The sequence below is a fragment of the Myotis nattereri genome (genome assembly GCF_964212035.1).
Source record: "Myotis nattereri genome assembly, chromosome: 9".
Lineage (NCBI taxonomy): Eukaryota > Metazoa > Chordata > Mammalia > Chiroptera > Vespertilionidae > Myotis > Myotis nattereri.
This window is the reverse complement of record NC_138084.1, coordinates 38,563,737-38,574,107: the sequence shown is the minus strand read 5'-3', so window position 1 is coordinate 38,574,107 and position 10,371 is coordinate 38,563,737.

The window sequence follows — 10,371 nt, the reverse complement described above, 5'->3', positions numbered from 1 at the left end:
GGTGGTTTTAAAGAGGCCAGAAGGCAAAGAGGCCTGCCCACATGGCAGGCAGGTGGCTTTGTGTCTGGAAAGCTTTGCCTAGCCAGTCCAGCTGTGGCCAGAGGCCCATTATACATTTGAACTCCCTCAGCCAATCTGCAACTCTACTTTTGTTCTCTTGCATTCTGTTTGGTTTCCCTTTAGTTTCCGAGTAAATGTTCCTTTTGAAAAATTCCAACCTTGTCTCCTTGAACTTGGGGGGAAGGGTATTGTCCAACATGCAATACTTAACATGCAGGAGGGTGGAGTGAGGGGTGAGGAGTAAGGGGCAGAGGAGGGGGTGGGGAGTAATATCCGTGGACACTTAAATAGAGCAGAAGCTAAAGAAAGGCAGCTCGTTACGGTGGTTATAGATCTTGCGATGCCACAAGAAACCCTGGCGGAAAACCACGATTATTGTCATTCTACTGACTGCTCACATGCTCGGGTTGGATGCTTTCTCCCCCTCGTCTCTGCGCCAAAGTAAAGGTTCAAACAAGACATTCCCACCCTTGGAAACGCAGAGATGAAAATGCTACGTATACTAAGTTAGAGGTGGTCTGTTCCTTTTCTGAAGACTTCAGAAAGAATTATTGCAGCTAATTAAGAGAGAAGGGTTTTATCAAGTCTAGATTGGATGAACATAATTCTGCCAGCTGTCCCCTCACATAAGGTCTCCACACACGAGTGTTGCCACGGTGCTTTCTCCAGTTGCCCCTCCCCCCTCGCAGCAGCCCCTGTGATATGGAATAGTCTGGGGCCCGTCCACTGACCTTCCCCCTCACCTGGTCTCTATCTAACTCTGCCAGCTTGCTAGAACTTTCAAAACAAAGGTATAGAAAGTGATTTAATAAACGGAGAAAAGGACATAAAACATGGTTGTGCATATGGCCAAAAATGATGCCCGCGTCTTGTATGTGGATCCTGGGAATTCGCAGGATTAGCTGCCCATAGCCCCCCATTTCACTGATGGCCACTGGGGGATATTGGCAATGTCCAGCCTGGAATTGCCACCCACACTCAAGCCAGAGAGGGTGGCCTCGCCTGTTGCTTTACTGTCCCGTCCTAGACCCTGCTAAGAGAATGTCTCTCACACACCGCATTCCTGAGCTGGTTGCTGACACTGAGCATAGCCAGAGCTATGAGTGGCCAGTGAGGTTTCTCTGAAACTGAGGTTTTATCACGGATGGGGCCTTCTGACTCCTGCCCCTCCAGTCTTCTCTCCAGACCAGAGAGAGGAGATACCCCTCAACATCCTTTAACAACCACCCGTGGTTGCTTGCTTCCCCAGCCACGGAGCCAGTGATGCCGCAGAGGCGCTGTTCGGGATTTTATCTTCAAAGCCAGAGATCAGTCGCAGGCCGTGCTCAGAGAATTATGGTGGGTCTCTGAGATGCCCTTTCTGGAAAAGAGGCCAAGATGAATGGGGCCCTTTGTTCCAGCACATGCTATTCCACCTTAATCTGACTGCATCTGAAATAGGCTTACCTTCGAGGAAGAGATGAAATAGAGCTAAGAGCTAAGAGAAAGAAAATGACCAGAGGGAGAAGTTGCCCCACCAACCGAGGAAATATCCAGGGAAGACCTGTAGAACTTCAAGGAAAGCAGGGCAAGAGGGTTGGCTGGTATTCCAGGAGCTGTAGAAGGCGAGGCCTGGTCCTCACCTCTAAGCCCAGATGTAAGAACAGAAGCCCTGAGTAGCGCTGTGCACCTGCCTCTAGTATCGAAGATGTCAGGTATCAAGCACCCTTTGCTCAGTCTCCTAAGAAATCCGATTCAGGCTCTCCAAGGGCCATGGCAGAACCCCCTCCTCCCTTCTTCCACTCGGAAGGCTTACTTGTCACTTGCTGCCTAGGCTCCCTGGGCATGTGGGCTGCAAAATTAAACCAGCGGCATAATCACCCCTATCCGCACACTCCCTGCTGTCTTTTCACCGTGTCCAGGAGCTCTGGGCCTGGAAAGGACCAATAACCAAGATGGCCCCCAAGCCTCAGAGAGTTAAGCCTTAATGGCATCAGGCTCCCCCAGTTCACCCACAGGCCAGCTGAGGATTCACATGCATCTTTGCCTGGCTGGCAAGAGAAGAACAGGCCGAAGGGACCTGGGCCACAGAGGCTGTTCCCTGAAGTCATTGCACTGCCTCCCACACTCCACCGTAGGTGAGATTTCTCCGCGAAGGCTAGAGGAGCATTGCCTGACAGTACAGTTATCAATGTAAAAGTTATAATAATAAACAACACTATGTTCTATGGCTTACAATGTATGGTATCATTTTTGTCTATTTTCTTTATTTTTTGAAAATTCAATTTGCGGTTCCAAAGAGTAAAAAGTTAGTTTTTTAAAAAAGTTAATATCTTCTTGGCTCCATACTAAATTCATTATAGTTATTATTCCGATATTATTCTTTACATTAAAGCTATTCCAAGCCAATGCTTGACTAGTAATATTCATGGCTTTTCCTATCAAGTGAACATTACCCCCAAGATACTGATTTTTTCACAATTTAGACAAAATTCGTTTTTGCATGGTGACAGTATCCAGATTTGAATTAATCAAAGAAAGATAATTTCTCTAATTCACCACACTCAGAGCTTTCAGATAATAAAATAATGTCTTCAAGTATCTGAAGATACTTGTATTCAGGGCTTCAGAGTTGAGCTTGTGGACTATATCAACTGGTAAATAAACTTTCCAGAAACAAGTTTACCCTCATCTACAAAAAGTAATGACTTTTAAAAAATAATATTTTGTCCTCAAGAGATTTTGGAACTAACAACATTTTAAGTCTAAAATAAAATTTTCAAAAGTGCACAAGCAAGTGCAAGCCCGATAAGAACCTGATGGAAAAACATTGCCATAAACTTCATGTTTCATAAAGCAGCCACAGTGCACCACCCCGCCTGCGTGTCCACAGATCAGATTGGAACTCTACCAACGATTCACTTCCCGGCTGGACCTACCAAGTCTCATGGACTTTCTTAGATGAGCAACAAATCTGCACTTTGTCCCAACATTATGGTCAGTATTTTTAAATTGTGTTTTCTGGATGGAAAGAGTGAATACATAAAGGCTTTATTGAAAATAAGACCCAGCCCTGGAGAGAAACAGGGTATCTGAGCGACCATATAAAATGGAAGAAGAGCAGCTCTATGCTGTGTTCCAAATTAGAACACCTGGGTGGAAAGTACTTCAACCGAAGTAAATATGTGTCTAAGCTATATATTGGTTTTCCTTTGTTCTCTCTGCAAAGTTAAGTGTCACACTGTCTTGAACAGCACTGATAGGGTTGGAAAGAGTTGTGTGAGTTTGAGTAAAATTAACAAGAAGGCATTCAAACTTTGCCTCCCAGTGTTTTCCATACTTGAGATCCACAGGAAGCTGCCTGCCTGACCTGCCCCAGTGGATGGGCCCTGACCAGGGCTGTTAACACCTGCTGGCCCTGCCACAGGCCTGAGGGTGCTCAGCTCCTGCTGCAGCAGCTTCCAGAAACCCTCCGGGCGTGCATCCAGGTCAAGACAATGCCATTTTGGCAGCAATTGTCACTTGGTTCTTTCCTTCCCCACCCCCACCCCAAAAAAATATCTAAGCAAAGAAGAATGAGTCTATGTCACCAAAAGAATAAGAGCAAGTACAACCTCTGCCTATGAATACAAGGGAGGAGGAAAATTGTCACCTAGAGCCAACCCAAACGTAGTATTCTTCATTGTTTCCTACCTTTTAAAGCTTACTGATCTTGAAATTTTAGGGGACATAAAGGTGGGAATTTCAAAAAATGTAAACAATGGACTCAGAAAATTCAAGGGTTATGTCTATGACTAAAGAAACCAGAAAAGTTTAGTGAAGTATTCAAATGCTTGTTATATCTGGTAAACCAAATATTGACGTTTAACTGAATGGCTCCCTTATGTCAATTTTGACAGCCCATGAAAAAATAAAAAACAGTTGTTGTGGTGCCTCCTTAAACGACTGGTCCTGAGCAGGAAGCCTCAGTGGGACCCACAACCCCCTGGGGGTCCTTTCGGGCTTGGAGGAGAAGAGCAGACACAGGAAACCCCAGCGCCATCCACACGGCTTCTGATCTTCCTTGGGGAGGCCAGGTCCTGGTGGAGGAAGGTGTTTATATGATTGAAGGGCGAACTCATGACCTTTGACTCCAGGGGCCAAGGTAAAATCACTAGCTTGGGAAAGGCAGATTTCAGGCTTGAAGCTGTAATTATCCAAGGTTAAGGACTGGGAAGGAAGATTAAACTTTTGCCCACCACTTGAAACTATTTTAGTGCACTATCTCACTGCTTAGGGCTCTCATCGTAAAACGTTTGCCTTATTCTGGTAGATGGAAGCAGTGGGAGAGACCAGCTGGCCCGAGAAGATGCAGGAGGAACTCAAACCATTTCGCTGCAAGCAGAGTGTGGTGGGAAACAGCCGGCCCGTGGTGGGCTGAGGATCTGCTCTGCCACCGACCAGCCCTGTGACCTTCAGGCCTTATCTTCCTACTATTCTCCCGGCCCTTAGGGATCCCTGCCCAGGCCCTTGTCAGTCCCTGGCGCAACCAGATCACAAACATACCTTAGGGACAACAGCAGTTCTGTACTTGGCTTCCACCCTTCTGGGCTTAAAGGGACTCTGGCAATCGCCATAGGGCTCAACACACAAACCAAGTGTGGAACAGGCTGCCCCTGCCTGAACCTCCTCCCTTGCCCAGCCTCTCAGTGATCTTCACCTAATGTTGCTTGGTATTCCCGGTCACTGTGCACATGCACACACACACGTACATGCAATCACTGTGCAGGGGCAGCTCGGACGAAGCCAGAGGCCGGTGCAGGGCTTCATGTCCCTTCCTTTCGAGGCAAAGGACAATGATTGAGGAGAGCAAGGCCTCATGCTGAGCTGGGAGACTTGACCTTGTGCATCTCTTTGCAGCAAGGAGCTCTAAGGGTCTTAGGGAAATTGCTGCATGGGAATGCCAGGCATAGGGCAAGACTTCCTGAGCATACCTGCCCACCTGGCTAAGGAGCCTACTTCTCTCGGACGCTTCTTTCTGTCTCCTTAGATACCTATGACCCTCAGTCATGGCAGCTCTCACCTCTCATTTTATGGAAGATTCTACATGACGCTCACCTCTATTACCTGGTCTGCAGCCAGGAAAGGTGTCACTAGCTGTGTCCTCACCACTCTAGGGCCATGATCTGTGGGTTCAGGAAAGGATCGTGTCAGATCAGGTAAAAGGTTTGTCAGGATTGCTGTTTCTGATGAAAAGTTGCCGTTCATATATCGCATTTGCAATGGGCTTGTTAGCCTGAGAAACACTGAGCAAAGACCCAGAAACAGTATAACCGGTGGAGAGAGCCATGGACTGGGGCTGGCCCAGAGCTCTGCTCCTGCCTGTGCCGCTGAGACCACCCGTGGCTCCTGCTGCTTCTCACGTGAGGAGGATGGTCCTAGTGTGTTCTGTGCTCATCCACCTCTGGTGTCTGTGTGTCTCTGAGTCTAAGGAACTGCCATGCCTATAGGGGGGAAGCCATGTGGCTGGGGTGGGCCTGTGTAGTCCTGGGCTCCTGTTGCTGAGAACCCAGTGCAGACTCTGGAGGAGAGTTTTTTTATTTCCATTCAAATCTCAAAAGGAAACAGACTATGACCGGACCATGACCGCAGGCATAGGCAGGTAACACCTGAAAAGTCTCTGCCCTCTAGTGGCTAAAGACTCAAACAAATATTTTGCACAAAATTGACAATATTTGGGCTGGAACACTGAACTGCGATCACCCAAGCAGGTACTCTCTGGGGAGAGGGGTTAGCCCTTCAGCTTTAAGTCCTGGGGTCTGTTCCCAGTGGACTAAATGGTCGTAGGTCCCCAGAGGCCTAACTGACTTGGGAATCGGTGCAGCAGAGACCAAGGGTGGTCCTGTGCTGGGGAAGCCACAGAGCCTGTGTAAGACCAGGCTTCCCATGGGCCAGTGTGGTTCAGTGGTTGAGCGTCGACCTATGAACCAGGGGGTCATGGTTCAATTCCCAGTCAGGGCAGATGCCTGGGTTGCTGGCTCGATCCCCAGTGTGGGGTGTGCAGGAGGCAGCTGATCAATGATTCTCTCATCATTGATGTTTCTATCTCCCTCTTTATCTCCAAAATCAATAAAAAAAATTTTTTTAGAAGACCCAGCTTCCAACTTACCCTGACCAGCCCTGACCCTGGGGCCTCCTTGGGAAGGAGCTCTATGCAGGTGAGTATGGCAGTATGACATCATTTCCTGGCCAGCAGGTGTTCTCTAGCTGCAGCCACACCTTTCCCACCCCCAGAAGTCACAGGTCACATCCAGTCCCCATCGGTGCCTCTCGTCACATCTGCCTCCTCCATTCTGGAGCCGTCCCCAGCTGAGTTCATGGCAGCGAGACTTCAGAAGGTCCTGGCAGAGACATGGCTCCCAGGTGCTGCAGGAACAGAGACTCCAAATAGGCCACCTGAGCTCAGCCAGCCCACCTGGCAAGTGACAAGTGCCCCTTAGGACCAGACACACAGCCTCCAGAGACAATCATCTCATAGGAAACTATCCAGGTGGGTTTCAAATGTCAAACCAGAATGATCACAATGAGGTTTGGGGAGCTCTGGGGAACTGGTGTACATGGTTTTTATTTCAAAGAGCAGAGGGAGGCTGTGACCGTTCTACCACGTGAATGCTGGGCAGGCAGCTGTCCATGCTGGGGCCTGCAAAGAGACAGGGCCAGGCTCCTGGCTTCAGGCAAGAACAATGCCACTCGAGAGGATTCTGCCTTATTCATGACTATACACCCTCCCAGCCCTTGGCAATGACTGCCTGATGCACGGGTGCCAAGGCAGTGTCCCCTGGCCTTAATTGGGGACATATGTGAGGGGCCCTCCTGGTTCCAGAGCTCCTGTGAGATTGGTTGAGACCCATGTTGCAACTGCATTGCAGCTTCTTTCTATGCCCATTCATGCTTCACTCACTCCCAACAGGTATTGTTCCAGAGAAAACCACACCCTCAGATGTCAAGTTGGTCTCAGTCTGATTCCAGGGAACCTGACCTACAATACCCTTCCCGCCCCATCACCCAGTCACTGAAAGTTCACAGGGAACTTTGATCAGTCCCTCATGTCCACTAAGCTCTCTCTGATTCATGTGTCTTTGTACCTGCTATTGCTTCTGCCTGGAGCCTTCCCCTTCTCTCCTCCCTGCTGTCCACTTTGTAGGCCTAACTCCTATTCATCCTTCAGGTCTCAGCTTAGATGTCACCTCCTTTGGAAAATCTTCCCTGATTCACTGAGCTCAGAGGCTCCACCCCCACGCTGTCACTGCATTCAGTGCTGGCTCTGTCACTGCATAATTGACTTAAGCATCCCCGTGATTGCCTCCCCTTCTGGACTATATCCTCTGCGAGGGCAAGGAATGTGTCTATCCTGTCCATAATTGCGTGCTAGTGCATGGTGCAAGACTTGGAGCACATAGGTACGCCCAAATAGTTGTTAAATGAATTAAAAGTGGGGCATAAAGAAGCCATAAGTAAGGAAGCGGCAGCAGGTAAAAGGGTAAGAGAGAAGAGAGAATATTTTGATATATATGTAGGTGCTAAAATTAATAAGTTTTCATGACTGATTAAACATAACGCCCAGCCAGACTGGTTCAGTGGTTGAATGTCAACCTATGCAACAGGAGGTTCGATTCCCCCAGCTTCTCTACCCACAGCACCAATGTCCAGATGAGCCCATGTCCAGATCTCCAAGATTCAGACTCCAACGTGTTATGAAAACAGATGAAAGAAGGGGTTATTCTGCTGGGGATGGAGGTGAGGAAGTGGTAGAAAGACACGAAGAATGAATAACAATTCATTGGTTCCAAAAGAGAGGAACATTCTAGGCTGAGGGACCCACATAGGCAAAGACACCATGATGTCATATGTCCTAGGGAAGTTTGGGGATGATTAGATGAGGCTGTTCTGGAGGTGAAAGATGGGAGATCGTAAGAGCTGAAGCAAGAGGGGTTGGCTGAGATTATTGTCAAGGGCTTTCCTTTTGGCATAAACTCAGCCAGTGCTTTATCTAGAAACATAAACCGGGAATTAGAAGCTGCTCCCATCACTCAGGCAGGAAAAAATGTAATTACTTGTAAAAGGTTGGAGCATTGGAGGATGACGTTAAGGCAAAGAGCTATTAGGATGGGGGTAGGGGCCAGAGTGGTGAATGAAAGATAAAGAGAAAAGCTGAGAAGAAAGAGAAGGGAAGAGAAGACAAAAAGATGAGACATCTTGTTCAGATCTGAGTGATGAATTCTAGAATCCCAGATGGGATTCTGTGAGCAGGGCTCTGCCTCCTCAAGAAGACAGTCTCTTCACACTTTCCAGAGTCGGTCAGCACCGCTCAGTAACACGGAGGATCCTGGGGGCACAGGAGGCTCTGGAAATCAGGGCCTCAGTTCCTATGGAGGCATAGCAGGAAACGACCGCCAGTGGCGAAGGTGGCAAAGAACCCCAAGAGCACCTGGGAAGCTGGACGAGATCAGCCTTGGTGGGCTGGTTGGCTGGGTGTCAATTTGTCCAGTTCTGATTGGTCATTTAGGGAAAACAGTCAATCAGGACTGGGCTTACAGATCAAGACCTAGTGACCTAGATCCAGCCACATGGAGGACATAGTGGTGGCTGCCAAGATTCCTTTCCTCTCTCAAGACACTGCGGCAGGAGAGCAGAAGGATCGGGCCCTGGCAGGGGAGAAAAGGGAGACACTATACTTGATCACTGTCCTCACGACAGAGCTATAGCAGTGGTCAAGGCCAGAGGTCAAAGGTAAGGAAGGCAAAAGAACCAAGTGAGTAATCTTATCCCAGCCGCAGACTGCGCCAGCCATCTTTTCCTGTCCATTGGTAAGGCTTGCTCTGAATGAAGATGGTCAGAGTTGGCTACTGTCTGTCAGTCAATGCTGTGACTACCTCCAAGGTGAGATTATGTTTCCTTTATGAAACCTCTGGTCACGAGATCACGAGGGTTTCCACTCTGGGTCTGCCCCATGGCTCACCACTCCTAAGGCTCAGGGGAGCCAGCTGTGGGGCTTTGCCACCTCTGGGATCCAGAAGAGTGAAACCCTCCAAGACCATGTGGGTGCAGTTGGAGCAGAGACTAAGCTTGTCCCTATGAGGCTGGCGACTGAGGAGAGGTCAGTGTGAGGCCTGAGTCACTGGCAGGCAGAGGGAGAAACTGCCGGCCTGGACTCTGAGGCCAAGCTCTTTGGAGCGCATCCCGTCCACGACGGGGCAACAGCAGCCCCAAGCCTCCCCCCACGTTCTCACCAACTCTCCGGTAATTCTTTAGACTCATTAATACCGAATGTATATGTCATTGTAAAAGCAATGTAAGCATGCTATAGAAAACCAACAACGAGTTTATCCACAATGCTGCCCCCCAACGTTAATTGTGATGCAATTGTTGATTTCCCCCACTCGACTTTACCCACCTTAGTTCACAGTCCCAACGTTAGGACGCGAGGCGCTCCTGGAAGAAAATCAACCAGAGCTCCTTTAGCGGAAGACTTGATTCCAAAATGCCTGGCATGAGACGTTTTCTAAAGAGCCTTCTCGCTTGGGCAAGGAGGCTGAATTGAGCAGTATTTTTAATAAAGATTTACGAGGAAGGACCAGCTGGAGTTCAGCTAGTTTGGAAAATAGTTCAAAGATGGTTCTCATAAATAGGAGGAATTCGTTCTGAGGATGAGGAGTCATTGTTTGCGATTTTGCCAAGGGCGTGGGGAGGCACAGTTAGAGGCTAAGGTCACCTGGAAGAGAGGTAGAAAGGAACATCTAAGGGGGGCAGGGACAGGCAAGGGCCACACTGGGAATTCCCTGTCTGTTAGTGTCTCTTGGGAACTCAGGTCTTCTGACTCCTGGCCGGGGTTCCTTCCACATCCCAGAGATGCCCCAACCTTCCCTATGTTGGTAGGTGATTGAGAAAGAACGATGGGTATCTTGGACCCATCCATGGAAGGAGAGGCTGAGGTAAGTAAAGGCCTACAACAAAGGCAAAAACTAGAAGATTTTGTCCTAAGGATGTGATTTATCTTCAACAGCACTGGAGCCTGTAGGAATTGAGTTCTTCGTATTGCTGGCCTGCAGCTACAGGTGAAGGGACTTCTGCCACTAGGAACTCAGAAAAATCAAGGGCTTCCTTGTAGGAGTTCCATTTCCTGATGATTTAGCCTCAGGAGCATCACTAATTGTTGTTGTGCATTTTAATAAAACTCTTCTGCTCTCAATCCTTAGATTTTTTAGCTATCAGCCTGGGTGGCTAGGCCTGCAGCCCATTATATCTCTCTCCAAGGGGCAATCAGCCCTGTGTATATCCGAGCTTTTCTTCCCC